General features: G+C 48.7%; 1 pseudogene; it reads left to right on the top strand.

The window, feature by feature from the left end:
- The window catches only part of LOC115127992 (kinesin-associated protein 3-like), a 45650-nt pseudogene that overhangs the window by 15090 nt on the left and 14829 nt on the right, over positions 1 to 15731 (top strand).

Here is a 15731-nt window from a genome sequence, read left to right as displayed (position 1 = left end):
GTTAGTGTCTGGGTTAGTGTCTGGGTTTAGGGTCTGGGTTTATGGTCTGGGTTAGGATCTGGGTTTATGGTCTGGGTTAGTGTCTGGGTTAGGGTCTGGGTTTATGGTCTGGGTTAGTGTCTGGGTTAGTGTCTGGGTTTATGGTCTGGGTTAGGGTCTGGGTTTATGGTCTGGGTTAGGGTCTGGGTTTCTGGGTTAGTGTCTGGGTTAGGATCTGGGTTTCTGGGTTAGGGTTGCTTGCCTGGTCTGGGTTTATGGTCTGGGTTAGGGTCTGGGTTATGGTCTGGGTTTATGGTCTGGGTTAGGGTCTGGGTTAGTGTCTGGGTTAGGGTCTGGGTTAGTGTCTGGGTTTATGGTCTGGGTTAGGATCTGGGTTTATGGTCTGGGTTAGGGTCTGGGTTAGTGTCTGGGTTTATGGTCTGGGTTAGTGTCTGGGTTTATGGTCTGGGTTAGGGTCTGGGTTTATGGTCTGGGTTAGGGTCTGGGTTAGTGTCTGGGTTTATGGTCTGGGTTAGTGTCTGGGTTTATGGTCTGGGTTAGGGTCTGGGTTAGAAGATGTATATCCTCTGCAGGGCTGTTCAAGGTCAGTTCTCTGCTTTTTGTTTCTACCTGGTAGTTAATTCCACTCACCTGGTGTCCCAGGTCTGAATCTGTCCCTGATTAGGAGAGGATGAGAACCAGAAGTGTTTAGGATTGACATTGAACACCCCTGCACAGGTTTTCTAAGCGATGAACCCATTCATTTTCTACAACAAATGTTTTCTATGTGATGAGAACGTCTGCTGTGGGAAATGAATGGATGCCGAGCCCATGGTGTGTCAGTTCCCCATGTACCCCCTTTTCTGTTGCGGTCAGTCAGTCTGTCAATCAGAACCCTTCCTTGACTGTAACTACGTGAAGACGACCCTGACAACCAGGCCTTGAGGAAGGAACATGAGAAGGCCTTTAAGAAGTACCAGGGACTACTGGTGAAACAGGAGCAGCTGCTGAGAGGTACCAGTCTAACCCTTAACCCCACAGTATAACTCCTAACCCCACATTCTAACCCCACAGTATAACCCCTAACCCCACAGTCTAACCCCACAGTCTAACCCCTAACCCCACAGTCTAACCCCACAGTCTAACCCCACAGTCTAACCCCTAACCCCACAGTCTAACCCCTAACCCCAGTCTAACCCCTAACCCCACAGTCTAACCCCTAACCCCAGTCTAACCCTTAACCCCACAGTCTAACCCCTAACCCCACAGTATAACCCCTAACCCCACAGTATAACCCCTAACCCCACAGTCTAACCCCTAACCCCACAGTCTAACCCCTTACCCCACAGTATAACCCCTAACCCCAGTATAACCCCTAACCCCACAGTCTAACCCCTAACCCCAGTCTAACCCTTAACCCCACAGTCTAACCCTTAACCCCACAGTTTAACCCCTAACCCCACAGTATAACCCCAACCCCACAGTATAATCCCTAACCCCACAGTCTAACCCTTAACCCCACAGTCTAACTCCTAACCCCACAGTCTAACCCCTAACCCCACAGTCTAACCCTAACCCCAGTCTAACCCTTAACCCCACAGTCTAACCCCTTAACCCTACAGTCTAACCCTTAACCCCACAGTCTAACCCTTAACCCCACAGTTTAACCCCTAACCCCACAGTATAACCCCTAACCCCACAGTATAATCCCTAACCCCACAGTCTAACCCTTAACCCCACAGTCTAACCCCTAACCCACAGTCTAACCCCTAACCCCACAGTCTATCCCCTAACCCCAGTCTAACCCTTAACCCCACAGTCTAACCCTTAACCCTACAGTCTAACCCTTAACCCCACAGTCTAATCCCTAATCCCACAATCTAACCCCTAACCCCACAGTATAACCCCTAACCCCACAGTATAATCCCTAACCCCACAGTATAATCCCTAACCCCACAGTATAACCCCTAACCCCACAGTCTAACCCCTAACCCCACAGTATAATCCCTAACCCCACAGTATAACCCCTAACCCCACAGTATAATCCCTAACCCCACAGTATAATCCCTAACCCCACAGTATAACCCCTAACCCCACAGTCTAACCCCTAACCCCACAGTATAATCCCTAACCCACAGTATAATCCCTAACCCCACAGTATAATCCCTAACCCCACAGTATAACCCCTAACCCCAGAGTCTAACCCCTTACCCCACAGTATAACCCCTAACCCCACAGTCTAACCCCTAACCCCACAGTATAACCCCTAACCCCACAGTCTAACCCCTAACCCCACAGTCTAACCCCCACCCCACAGTATAACCCCTAACCCCACAGTCTAACCCCACAGTATAACCCCTAACCCCACAGTCTAACCCCACAGTATAACCCCTAACCCCAGCTAACCCCTAACCCCACAGTCTAACCCCACAGTATAACCCCTAACCCCACAGTCTAACCCCACAGTATAACCCCTAACCCCAGTCTAACCCCTAACCCCACAGTCTAACCCCACAGTATAATCCCTAACCCCACAGTCTAACCCCACAGTATAATCCCTAACCCCACAGTATAACCCCTAACCCCACAGTATAACTCCTAACCCCACAGTATAATCCCTAACCCCACACAGTATAATCCCTAACCCCACAGTATAACCCTAACCCCACAGTATAACCCCTAACCCTAAACCCCCACAGTATAACCCTAACCCCACAGTATAACCCCTAACCCCACAGTATAATCCCTAACCCCACAGTATAACCCCTAACCCCACAGTATAACCCCTAACCCCACAGTATAACCCCTAACCCCACAGTATAATAACCCCACAGTATAACCCCCCCACAGTAAATCCCCACAGTATAATCCCTAACCCCACAGTAAACCCCCCCAGTATAACCCCCTAACCCCACAGTATAACCCTAACCCCACAGTATAATCCCTAACCCCACAGTATAACCCTAACCCCACAGTATAATCCCTAACCCCACAGTATAACCCCTAACCCCACAGTATAACCCCTAACCCTAACACAGTATAACCCTAACCCCACAGTATAACCCCTAACCCCACAGTATAATCCCTAACCCCACAGTATAACCCCTAACCCCACAGTATAACCCCTAACCCCACCCCACAGTAATCCCTAACCCTACCCCTAACCCCACAGTTTAACCCCTAACCCCACAGTATAACCCCTAACCCCACAGTATAACCCCTAACCCCACAGTATAACCCCTAACCCCACAGTATAACCCCTAACCCCACAGTTTAACCCCCCCTAACCCCACAGTAACCCTAACCCCTAACCCCACAGTCTAACCCTAACCCCACAGTATAACCCCTAACCCCACAGTATGCCCCTACCCCACAGTATAATCCCTAACCCCACAGTATAATCCCTAACCCCACAGTATAACCCCTAACCCCACAGTATAACCTCTAACCCCACAGTATAACCCCTAACCCCACAGTTTAACTCCTAACCCCACAGTATAACCTCTAACCCCACAGTATAATCCTAACCCCACAGTATAACCCTAACCCCACAGTATAACCTCTAACCCCACAGTATAACCCCTAACCCCAGTATAACCCCTAACCCACAGTATAACCCCTAACCCCACAGTTTAATCCCTAAACCCACAGTATAACCCTAGCCCCACAGTATAATCCCTAACCCCACAGTATAACCCTAACCCCACAGTATAACCCCTAACCCCACAGTATAACCCCTAACCCCACAGTTTAACCCCTAACCCCACAGTATAACCCTAACCCCACAGTATAACCCCTTACCCCACAGTTTAACCCCTAACCCCACAGTTTAACCCCTAACCCCACAGTATAACCCCTAACCCCACAGTTTAACTCCTAACCCCACAGTATAACCCATAACCCACAGTTTAACCCCTAACCCCACAGTATAATCCCTAACCCCACAGTATAATCCCTAACCCCACAGTTTAACCCCTAATCCCACAGTATAACCCTAACTCCCTAATGTACAGAGCTCTGGATAGCTCTGGAAAATGTAATGGATTTGAAATGGAATGCATCTTTGTCCTCCTTCCCTGAGTGGGCATTTAGCATCTCTGTCGTCCTCCCCTGTGTAGCTGAATGGGCATTTAGCATCTTTGTCCTCCTTCCCTGTGTAGCTGAGTGGGCATTTAGCATCTTTGTCCTCCCCTGTGTAGCTGAGTGGACATTTAGCATCTTTGTCCTCCCCTGTGTAGCTGAGTGGGCATTTAGCATCTTTGTCCTCCCCTGTGTAGCTGAGTGGGCATTTAGCATCTCTGTCGTCCTCCCCTGTGTAGCTGAGTGGGCATTTAGCATCTTTGTCCTCCTTCCCTGTGTAGCTGAGTGGGCATTTAGCATCTTTGTCCTCCTTCCCTGAGTGGGCATTTAGCATCTCAGTCCTCCTCCCCTGTGTAGCTGAATGGGCATTTAGCATCTCTGTCCTCCTTCCCTGAGTGGGCATTTAGCATCTCTGTCCTCCTTCCCTGAGTGGGCATTTAGCATCTCTGTCCTCCTTCCCTGAGTGGGCATTTAGCATCTTTGTCCTCCACTGTGTAGCTGAGTGGGCATTTAGCATATCTGTCCTCCACTGTGTAGCTGAGTGGGCATTTAGCATATCTGTCCTCCACTGTGTAGCTGAGTGGGCATTTAGCATCTCTGTCCTCCTTCCCTGTGTAGCTGAATGGGCATTTATCATCTCTGTCGTTCTCCCCTTTGTAGCTGGAGTGGGCATTTAGCATCTCAGTCCTCCTCTCCTGTGTAGCTGAGTGGGCATTTAGCATCTCTGTCCTCCTCCCTGTGTAGCTGAGTGGGCATTTAGCATCTCTGTCCTCCTCCCCTGTGTAGCTGAATGGGCATTTAGCATCTCTGTCCTCCACTGTGTAGCTGAGTGGGCATTTAGCATCTCTGTCGTCCTCTCCTCTAGTTGCTCTGTACCTGTTGTTGAACCTGGCTGAGGACACCAGGACAGAGCTGAAGATGAGAAACAAGAACATCGTCCACATGCTGGTGAAGACCCTGGACCGGGAGAACGAGGAACTACTGGTGCTGGTGGTGTCCTTCCTCAAGAAACTCAGCATCTTCCTGGAGAACAAGAACGATATGGTGAGAGAGGGAGTGAGTGAGTGAGTGAGTGAGTGAGTGAGGAAGAGGGTAAGAGCAAGGGAAAGGAGAGGAGGGGAGATAGTTTATATGGTGGTGGGTCAGGAGTAGAGTCAGGGGTCTAGTTTATATGGTGGTGGGTCAGCAGTAGAGTCAGGGGTCTAGTTTATATGGTGCTGAGTCAGGAGTAGAGTCAGGGGTCTAGTTTATATGGTGCTGAGTCAGGAGTAGAGTCAGGGGTCTAGTCTATATGGTGGTGAGTCAGGGGTCTAGTCTAGTTTATATGGTGGTGGGTCAGGAGTAGAGTCAGGGGTCTAGTTTATATGGTGCTGAGTCAGCAGTAGAGTCAGCGGTCTAGTTTATATGGTGCTGAGTCAGGAGTCTAGTTTATATGGTGGTGAGTCAGCAGTAGAGTCAGCGGTCTAGTTTATATGGTGCTGAGTCAGGAGTAGAGTCAGGGGTCTAGTTTATATGGTGGAGAGTCAGGGGTCTAGTTTATATGGTGGTGAGTCAGGAGTAGAGTCAGGGGTCTAGTTTATATGGTGGTGGGTCAGCAGTAGAGTCAGGGGTCTAGTTTATATGGTGGTGGGTCAGCAGTAGAGTCAGGGGTCTAGTTTATATGGTGCTGAGTCAGGAGTAGAGTCAGGGGTCTAGTTTATATGGTGGTGGGTCAGCAGTAGAGTCAGGGGTCTAGTTTATATGGTGCTGAGTCAGGAGTAGAGTCAGGGGTCTAGTTTATATGGTGGTGAGTCAGGAGTAGAGTCAGGGGTCTAGTTTATATGGTGGTAGGTCAGGAGTCTAGTTTATATGGTGGTGGGTCAGCAGTAGAGTCAGGGGTCTAGTTTATATGGTGGTGGGTCAGGAGTAGAGTCAGGGGTCTAGTTTATATGGTGGTGGGTCAGCAGTAGAGTCAGGGGTCTAGTTTATATGGTGGAGAGTCAGGGGTCTAGTTTATATGGTGGTGAGTCAGGAGTAGAGTCAGGGGTCTAGTTTATATGGTGGAGAGTCAGGGGTCTAGTTTATATGGTGGTGAGTCAGGGTAGAGTCAGGGGTCTAGTTTATATGGTGGTGGCTCAGCAGTAGAGTCAGGGGTCTAGTTTATATGGTGGTGGGTCAGCAGTAGAGTCAGGGGTCTAGTTTATATGGTGCTGAGTCAGGAGTAGAGTCAGAGGTCTAGTTTATATGGTGGTGGGTCAGCAGTAGAGTCAGGGTCTAGTTTATATGGTGCTGAGTCAGGAGTAGAGTAAGGGGTCTAGTTTATATGGTGGTGAGTCAGGAGTAGAGTCAGGGGTCTAGTTTATATGGTGGTGGGTCAGCAGTAGAGTCAGGGGTCTAGTTTATATGGTGGTGGGTCAGCAGTAGAGTCAGGGGTCTAGTTTATATGGTGGTGGGTCAGGAGTAGAGTCAGGGGTCTAGTTTATATGGTGCTGAGTCAGGAGTAGAGTCAGGGGTCTAGTTTATATGGTGGTGAGTCAGGAGTAGAGTCAGGGGTCTACTTTATGTGGTGGTGGGTCAGGAGTAGAGTCAGGGGTCTAGTTTATATGGTGGTGGGTCAGGAGTAGAGTCAGGGGTCTAGTTTATATGGTGGTGGGTCAGCAGTAGAGTCAGGGGTCTAGTTTATATGGTGGTGGGTCAGCAGTAGAGTCAGGGGTCTAGTTTATATGGTGCTGAGTCAGGAGTAGAGTCAGGGGTCTAGTTTATATGGTGGTGGGTCAGGAGTAGAGTCAGGTGTCTAGTTTATATGGTGGTGGGTCAGCAGTAGAGTCAGGGGTCTAGTTTATATGGTGGTGAGTCAGGAGTAGAGTCAGGGGTCTAGTTTATATGGTGGTGAGTCAGGGGTCTAGTTTATATGATGCTGAGTCAGGATTAGAGTCAGGGGTCTAGTTTATATGGTGGTGGGTCAGCAGTAGAGTCAGGGGTCTAGTTTATATGGTGCTGAGTCAGCAGTAGAGTCAGGGGTCTAGTTTATATGGTGGTGGGTCAGCAGTAGAGTCAGGGGTCTAGTTTATATGGTGGTGGGTCAGGAGTAGAGTCAGGGGTCTAGTTTATATGGTGGTGGGTCAGCAGTAGAGTCAGGGGTCTAGTTTATATGGTGGTGGGTCAGCAGTAGAGTCAGGGTCTAGTTTATATGGTGGTGGGTCAGGAGTAGAGTCAGGGGTCTAGTTTATATGGTGCTGAGTCAGGAGTAGAGTCAGGGGTCTAGTTTATATGGTGGTGAGTCAGGAGTAGAGTCAGGGGTCTACTTTATGTGGTGGTGGGTCAGGAGTAGAGTCAGGGGTCTAGTTTATATGGTGGTGGGTCAGGAGTAGAGTCAGGGGTCTAGTTTATATGGTGGTGAGTCAGGGGTCTAGTTTATATGGTGGTGGGTCAGCAGTAGAGTCAGGGGTCTAGTTTATATGGTGGTGAGTCAGGGGTCTAGTTTATATGGTGGTGGGTCAGGAGTAGAGTCAGGGGTCTAGTTTATATGGTGGTGGGTCAGGAGTAGAGTCAGGGGTCTAGTTTATATGGTGGTGAGTCAGGGGTCTAGTTTATATGGTGGTGGGTCAGGAGTAGAGTCAGGGTCTAGTTTATATGGTGGTGAGTCAGGGTCTAGTTTATATGGTGGTGGGTCAGCAGTAGAGTCAGGGGTCTAGTTTATATGGTGGTGGGTCAGCAGTAGAGTCAGGGGTCTAGTTTATATGGTGGTGGGTCAGGAGTAGAGTCAGAGGTCTAGTTTATATGGTGGAGAGTCAGGGGTCTAGTTTATATGGTGGTGAGTCAGGAGTAGAGTCAGGGGTCTAGTTTATATGGTGGTGGGTCAGCAGTAGAGTCAGGGGTCTAGTTTATATGGTGGTGGGTCAGCAGTAGAGTCAGGGGTCTAGTTTATATGGTGCTGAGTCAGGAGTAGAGTCAGAGGTCTAGTTTATATGGTGGTGGGTCAGCAGTAGAGTCAGGGGTCTAGTTTATATGGTGCTGAGTCAGGAGTAGAGTCAGGGGTCTAGTTTATATGGTGGTGGGTCAGGAGTAGAGTCAGGGGTCTAGTTTATATGGCGGTGAGTCAGGGGTCTAGTTTATATGGTGGTGGGTCAGCAGTAGAGTCAGGGGTCTAGTTTATATGGTGCTGAGTCAGGAGTAGAGTCAGGGGTCTAGTTTATATGGTGGTGGGTCAGGAGTAGAGTCAGGGGTCTAGTTTATATGGTGGTGGGTCAGCAGTAGAGTCAGGGGTCTAGTTTATATGGTGAGTGGAGTCAGGGGTCTAGTATATGGTGGTGAGTCAGGGGTCTAGTTTATATGGTGGTGAGTCAGGGGTCTAGTTTATATGGTGGTGGGTCATTCTGTTTATATGGTGCTGAGTCAGGAGTAGAGTCAGGGGTCTAGTTTATATGGTGGTGGGTCAGGAGTAGAGTCAGGGTCTAGTTTATATGGTGGTGAGTCAGGGGTCTAGTTTATATGGTGCTGAGTCAGGAGTAGAGTCAGGGGTCAGGGGTCTAGTTTATAGTCAGGTCTAGTTTATATGATGGAGTCAGGAGTAGAGTCAGGGGTCTAGTTTATATGGTGGGTCAGAGAGTCAGGGGTCTAGTTTATATGGTGGTGAGTCAGGGGTCTCTAGTCTATATGGTGGTGAGTCAGGGGTCTAGTCTAGTTTATATGGTGGTGGGTCAGGAGTAGAGTCAGGGGTCTAGTTTATATGGTGCTGAGTCAGCAGTAGAGTCAGGGGTCTACTTTATGTGGTGGTGGGTCAGGAGTAGAGTCAGGGGTCTAGTTTATATGGTGGTGGGTCAGGAGTAGAGTCAAGGGTCTAGTTTATATGGTGGTGGGTCAGCAGTAGAGTCAGGGGTCTAGTTTATATGGTGCTGAGTCAGCAGTAGAGTCAGGGGTCTAGTTTATATGGTGGAGAGTCAGGGGTCTAGTTTATATGGTGGTGAGTCAGGAGTAGAGTCAGGGGTCTAGTTTATATGGTGGTGGGTCAGCAGTAGAGTCAGGGGTCTAGTTTATATGGTGGTGGGTCAGCAGTAGAGTCAGGGGTCTAGTTTATATGGTGCTGAGTCAGGAGTAGAGTCAGGGGTCTAGTTTATATGGTGGTGGGTCAGCAGTAGAGTCAGGGGTCTAGTTTATATGGTGCTGAGTCAGGAGTAGAGTCAGGGGTCTAGTTTATATGGTGGTGGGTCAGGAGTAGAGTCAGGGGTCTAGTTTATATGGTGGTGGGTCAGCAGTAGAGTCAGGGGTCTAGTTTATATGGTGGTGGGTCAGGAGTAGAGTCAGGGGTCTAGTTTATATGGTGCTGAGTCAGGAGTAGAGTCAGGGGTCTAGTTTATATGGTGGTGAGTCAGGAGTAGAGTCAGGGGTCTAGTTTATATGGTGGTGGGTCAGGAGTAGAGTCAGGGGTCTAGTTTATATGGTGGTGGGTCAGGAGTAGAGTCAGGGGTCTAGTTTATATGGTGGTGAGTCAGGGGTCTAGTTTATATGGTGGTGGGTCAGCAGTAGAGTCAGGGTCTAGTTTATATGGTGGTGGGTTAGGAGTAGAGTCAGGGGTCTAGTTTATATGGTGGTGGGTCAGGAGTAGAGTCAGGGGTCTAGTTTATATGGTGCTGAGTCAGGAGTAGAGTCAGGGGTCTAGTTTATATGGTGGTGAGTCAGGAGTAGAGTCAGGGGTCTAGTTTATATGGTGCTGAGTCAGCAGTAGAGTCAGGGGTCTAGTTTATATGGTGGTGGGTCAGCAGTAGAGTCAGGGGTCTAGTTTATATGGTGGTGAGTCAGGAGTAGAGTCAGGGGTCTAGTTTATATGGTGGTGAGTCAGGGGTCTAGTTTATATGGTGGTGGGTCAGGAGTAGAGTCAGGGGTCTAGTTTATATGGTGGTGGGTCAGCAGTAGAGTCAGGGGTCTAGTTTATATGGTGGTGAGTCAGGAGTAGAGTCAGGGGTCTAGTTTATATGGTGGTGAGTCAGGGGTCTAGTTTATATGGTGGTGAGTCAGGAGTAGAGTCAGGGGTCTAGTTTATATGGTGGTGAGTCAGGGGTCTAGTTTATATGGTGGTGGGTCAGCAGTAGAGTCAGGGGTCTAGTTTATATGGTGGTGGGTCAGGAGTAGAGTCAGGGGTCTAGTTTATATGGTGGTGGGTCAGGGGTCTAGTTTATATGGTGGTAGGTCAGGAGTCTAGTTTATATGGTGGTGGGTCAGCAGTAGAGTCAGGAGGCTAGTTTATATGGTGGTGGGTCAGCAGTAGAGTCAGGGGTCTAGTTTATATGGTGGTGAGTCAGGGGTCTAGTTTATATGGTGGTGGGTCAGGAGTAGAGTCAGGGGTCTAGTTTATATGGTGGTGGGTCAGGGGTCTAGTTTATATGGTGGTGGGTCAGCAGTAGAGTCAGGGGTCTAGTTTATATGGTGGTGAGTCAGGAGTAGAGTCAGGGGTCTAGTTTATATGGTGGTGAGTCAGGGGTCTAGTTTATATGGTGGTGAGTCAGGAGTAGAGTCAGGGGTCTAGTTTATATGGTGGTGAGTAAGGGGTCTAGTTTATATGGTGGTGGGTCAGCAGTAGAGTCAGGGGTCTAGTTTATATGGTGGTGGGTCAGGGGTCTAGTTTATATGGTGGTAGGTCAGGAGTCTAGTTTATATGGTGGTGGGTCAGCAGTAGAGTCAGGAGGCTAGTTTATATGGTGGTGGGTCAGCAGTAGAGTCAGGGGTCTAGTTTATATGGTGGTGAGTCAGGGGTCTAGTTTATATGGTGGTGGGTCAGGAGTAGAGTCAGGGGTCTAGTTTATATGGTGGTGGGTCAGGGGTCTAGTTTATATGGTGGTGGGTCAGCAGTAGAGTCAGGGGTCTAGTTTATATGGTGGTGAGTCAGGAGTCTAGTTTATATGGTGGTGGGTCAGCAGTAGAGTCAGGGGTCTAGTTTATATGGTGCTGAGTCAGCAGTAGATTCAGGGGTCTAGTTTATATGGTGGTGGGTCAGCAGTAGAGTCAGGGGTCTAGTTTATATGGTGGTGGGTCAGCAGTAGAGTCAGGGGTCTAGTTTATATGGTGGTGAGTCAGGAGTAGAGTCAGGGGTCTAGTTTATATGGTGGTGAGTCAGGGGTCTAGTTTATATGGTGGTGGGTCAGCAGTAGAGTCAGGGGTCTAGTTTATATGGTGGTGAGTCAGGAGTAGAGTCAGGGGTCTAGTTTATATGGTGGTGAGTCAGGGGTCTAGTTTATATGGTGGTGGGTCAGGAGTAGAGTCAGGGGTCTAGTTTATATGGTGGTGGGTCAGCAGTAGAGTCAGGGGTCTAGTTTATATGGTGGTGAGTCAGGAGTAGAGTCAGGGGTTTAGTTTATATGGTGGTGAGTCAGGGGTCTAGTTTATATGGTGGTGAGTCAGGAGTAGAGTCAGGGGTCTAGTTTATATGGTGGTGAGTCAGGGGTCTAGTTTATATGGTGGTGGGTCAGCAGTAGAGTCAGGGGTCTAGTTTATATGGTGGTGGGTCAGGAGTAGAGTCAGGGGTCTAGTTTATATGGTGGTGAGTCAGGAGTAGAGTCAGGTGTCTAGTTTATATGGTGGTGAGTCAGGGGTCTAGTTTATATGGTGGTGAGTCAGGGGTCTAGTTTATATGGTGGTGAGTCAGGGGTCTAGTTTATATGGTGGTGGGTCAGCAGTAGAGTCAGGGGTCTAGTTTATATGGTGGTAGGTCAGGAGTAGAGTATGGGGTCTAGTTTATATGGTGGTGGGTCAGGAGTAGAGTCAGGGGTCTAGTTTATATGGTGGTGAGTCAGGAGTAGAGTCAGGGGTCTAGTTTATATGGTGGTAGGTCAGGAGTCTAGTTTATATGGTGGTGGGTCAGCAGTAGAGTCAGGGGTCTAGTTTATATGGTGGTGGGTCAGGAGTAGAGTCAGGGGTCTAGTTTATATGGTGGTGGGTCAGGAGTAGAGTCAGGGGTCTAGTTTATATGGTGGTGAGTCAGGGGTCTAGTTTATATGGTGGTGAGTCAGGGGTCTAGTTTATATGGTGGTGAGTCAGGGGTCTAGTTTATATGGTGGTGAGTCAGGGGTCTAGTTTATATGGTGGTGGGTCAGCAGTAGAGTCAGGGGTCTAGTTTATATGGTGGTAGGTCAGGAGTAGAGTATGGGGTCTAGTTTATATGGTGGTGGGTCAGGAGTAGAGTCAGGGGTCTAGTTTATATGGTGGTGAGTCAGGAGTAGAGTCAGGGGTCTAGTTTATATGGTGGTGGGTCAGGAGTAGAGTCAGGGGTCTAGTTTATATGGTGGTGGGTCAGGAGTAGAGTCAGGGGTCTAGTTTATATGGTGGTGGGTCAGCAGTAGAGTCCAGGGGTCTAGTTTATATGGTGGTGGGTCAGGAGTAGAGTCAGGGGTCTAGTTTATATGGTGGTGAGTCAGGGTCTAGTTTATATGGTGGTAGGTCAGGAGTAGAGTCAGGGTCTAGTTTATATGGTGGTGGGTCAGGGGTCTAGTTTATATGATGCTGAGTCAGGGGTCTAGTTTATATGGTGGTGAGTCAGGGGTCTAGTTTATATGGTGGTGAGTCAGGGGTCTAGTTTATATGGTGGTGAGTCAGGGGTCTAGTTTATGGTGGTGGGTCAGGAGTAGAGTCAGGGGTCTAGTTTATATGGTGGTGAGTCAGGGTCTAGTTTATATGGTGGTGAGTCAGCAGTAGAGTCAGGGGTCTAGTTTATATGGTGGTAGGTCAGGAGTAGAGTCAGGGGTCTAGTTTATATGGTGGTGAGTCAGGGGTCTAGTTTATATGGTGGTGGGTAGAGTCAGGGTCTAGTTTATATGGTGGTGAGTCAGGGGTCTAGTTTATATGGTGGTCTGGTTATATGGTGGTGGGTCAGTAGAGTCAGGGTCTAGTTTATATGGTGAGTCAGGGGTCTAGTTTATATGGTGGCCAGTCAGGGGTCTAGGTTTATATGGTGGTGGGTCAGGAGTAGAGTCAGGGGTCTAGTTTATATGGTGGTGGGTCAGGGTCAGGGGTCTAGTTTATATGGTGGTGAGTCAGGGGTCTAGTTTATTGGTGAGTCAGTCAGTTATATGGTGGTGAGTCAGGGGTAGTGGTGGTGAGTCAGGGGTCTAGTTTATATGGTGGTGGGTCAGGGGTCTAGTATATGGTGGTGAGTCAGGGGTCTAGTTTATATGGTGGTGAGTAGAGTCAGGGGTCTAGTTTATATGGTGGTGAGTCAGGGGTCTAGTTTATATGGTGGTGGTGTCAGGGTAGAGTCAGGGGGTCTAGTTTATATGGTGGTGAGTCAGGGGTCTAGTTTATATGGTGGTGAGTCAGGGGTCTAGTTTATATGGTGGTGGTGAGTCAGGGGTCTAGTTTATATGGTGGTGGGTCAGGGGTCTAGTTTATATGGTGGTGAGTCAGGGGTCTAGTTTATATGGTGGTGGTCAGGAGTAGAGTCAGGGGTCTAGTTTATATGGTGGTGGGTCAGGAGTAGAGTCAGGGGTCTAGTTTATATGGTGGTGAGTCAGGGTCTAGTTTATATGGTGGTGGGTCAGGAGTCAGGGGGTCTAGTTTATATGGTGGTGAGTCAGGGTCTAGTTTATATGGTGGTGGGTCAGGGGTCTAGTTTATATGGTGGTGAGTCAGGGGGTCTAGTTTATATGGTGGTGAGTCAGGGTCTAGTTTATATGGTGGTGAGTCAGGGGTCTAGTTTATATGGTGGTGAGTCAGGGGTCTGGTTTATATGGTGGTGGGTCAGCAGTAGAGTCAGGGGTCTAGTTTATATGGTGGTAGGTCAGGAGTAGAGTATCTAGTTTATATGGTGGTCTCAGTTTATATGGTGGTGGGTCAGGAGTAGAGTCAGGGGTCTAGTTTATATGGTGGTGAGTCAGGAGTAGAGTCAGGGGTCTAGTTTATATGGTGGTGGGTCAGGGGTCAGGAGTCTAGTTTATATGGTGGTGGGTCAGCAGTAGAGTCAGGGTCTAGTTTATATGGTGGTGGTCAGGAGTAGAGTCTAGTTTATATGGTGGTGGGTCAGCAGTAGAGTTTATTTATATGGTGGTGAGTCAGGGTCAGGGGTCTAGTTTATATGGTGGTAGGTCTAGTTTATATGGTGGTGGGTCAGTAGAGTCAGGGGTCTAGTTTATATGGTGGTGAGTCAGGGGTCTAGTTTATATGGTGGTGTCAGGGGTCTAGTTTATATGGTGGTAGGTCAGGAGTCAGGGGTCTAGTTTATATGGTGGTGAGTCAGGGGTCTAGTTTATATGGTGGTGGGTCAGGGGTCTAGTTTATATGGTGGTGAGTCAGGGTCTAGTTTATATGGTGGTGAGTCAGGGGTCTAGTTTATATGGTGGTGAGTCAGGGGTCTAGTTTATATGGTGGTGGGTCAGCAGTAGAGTCAGGGGGTCTAGTTTATATGGTGGTAGGTCAGGAGTAGAGTATGGGGTCTAGTTTATATGGTGGTGGGTCAGGAGTAGAGTCAGGGGTCTAGTTTATATGGTGGTGAGTCAGGGGTCTAGTTTATATGGTGGTGAGTCAGGAGTAGAGTCAGGGGTCTAGTTTATATGGTGGTGAGTCAGGGTCTAGTTTATATGGTGGTGGGTCAGCAGTAGAGTCAGGGGGTCTAGTTTATATGGTGGTGGGTCAGGAGTAGAGTCAGGGGTCTAGTTTATATGGTGGTGGGTCAGGAGTAGAGTCAGGGTCTAGTTTATATGGTGGTGAGTCAGGGTCTAGTTTATATGGTGGTGAGTCAGGGTCTAGTCTAGTTTATATGGTGGTGAGTCAGGGTGGGTGGTGAGTCAGGGTCTAGTTTATATGGTGGTGAGTCAGGGGTCTAGTTTATATGGTGGTAGGTCAGGGAGTAGAGTATGGGGTCTAGTTTATATGGTGGTGGGTCAGGAGTAGAGTCAGGGGTCTAGTTTATATGGTGGTAGGTCAGGGTAGAGTATGGGGTCTAGTTTATATGGTGGTGGGTCAGGAGTAGAGTCAGGGTCTAGTTTATATGGTGGTGGGTCAGGAGTAGAGTCAGGGTCTAGTTTATATGGTGGTAGGTCAGGAGTAGAGTATGGGGTCTAGTTTATATGGTGAGGGTCAGGAGTCTAGTTTATATGGTGGTGAGTCAGGGGTCTGGTTTATATGGTGGTGGGTCAGGGGTCTAGTTTATATGGTGGTGGGTCAGGGGTCTAGTTTATATGGTGGTGAGTCAGGGGTCTAGTTTATATGGTGGTGAGTCAGGGGTCTAGTTTATATGGTGGTGGGTCAGGAGTAGAGTCAGGGTCTAGTTTATATGGTGGTGGGTCAGGAGTAGAGTCAGGGTCTAGTTTATATGGTGGTGAGTCAGGGGTCTAGTTTATATGGTGGTAGGTCAGGAGTAGAGTCAGGGTCTAGTTTATATGGTGGTGGGTCAGGGGTCTAGTTTATATGGTGGTGGGTCAGGAGTAGAGTCAGGGTCTAGTTTATATGGTGGTGGGTCAGGGGTCCTGGTTTATATGATGCTGAGTCAGGGGTCTAGTTTATATGGTGGTGAGTCAGGGGTCTAGTTTATATGGTGGTGAGTCAGCAGTAGAGTCAGGGGTCTAGTTTATATGGTGGTGGGTCAGCAGTAGAGTCAGGGGTCTAGTTGATATGGTGCTGAGTCAGGGGTCTAGTTTATATGGTGGTGAGTCAGGAGTAGAGTCAGGGGTCTAGTTTATATGGTGGTGGGTCAGGAGTAGAGTCAGGGG

This window comes from Oncorhynchus nerka, linkage group LG9b, assembly GCF_034236695.1.
Source record: "Oncorhynchus nerka isolate Pitt River linkage group LG9b, Oner_Uvic_2.0, whole genome shotgun sequence".
Classification (NCBI taxonomy): Eukaryota; Metazoa; Chordata; class Actinopteri; order Salmoniformes; family Salmonidae; genus Oncorhynchus; species Oncorhynchus nerka.
Note: the sequence above shows the minus strand (reverse complement) of the source record. Positions and strands in the feature narration are given on the sequence as shown.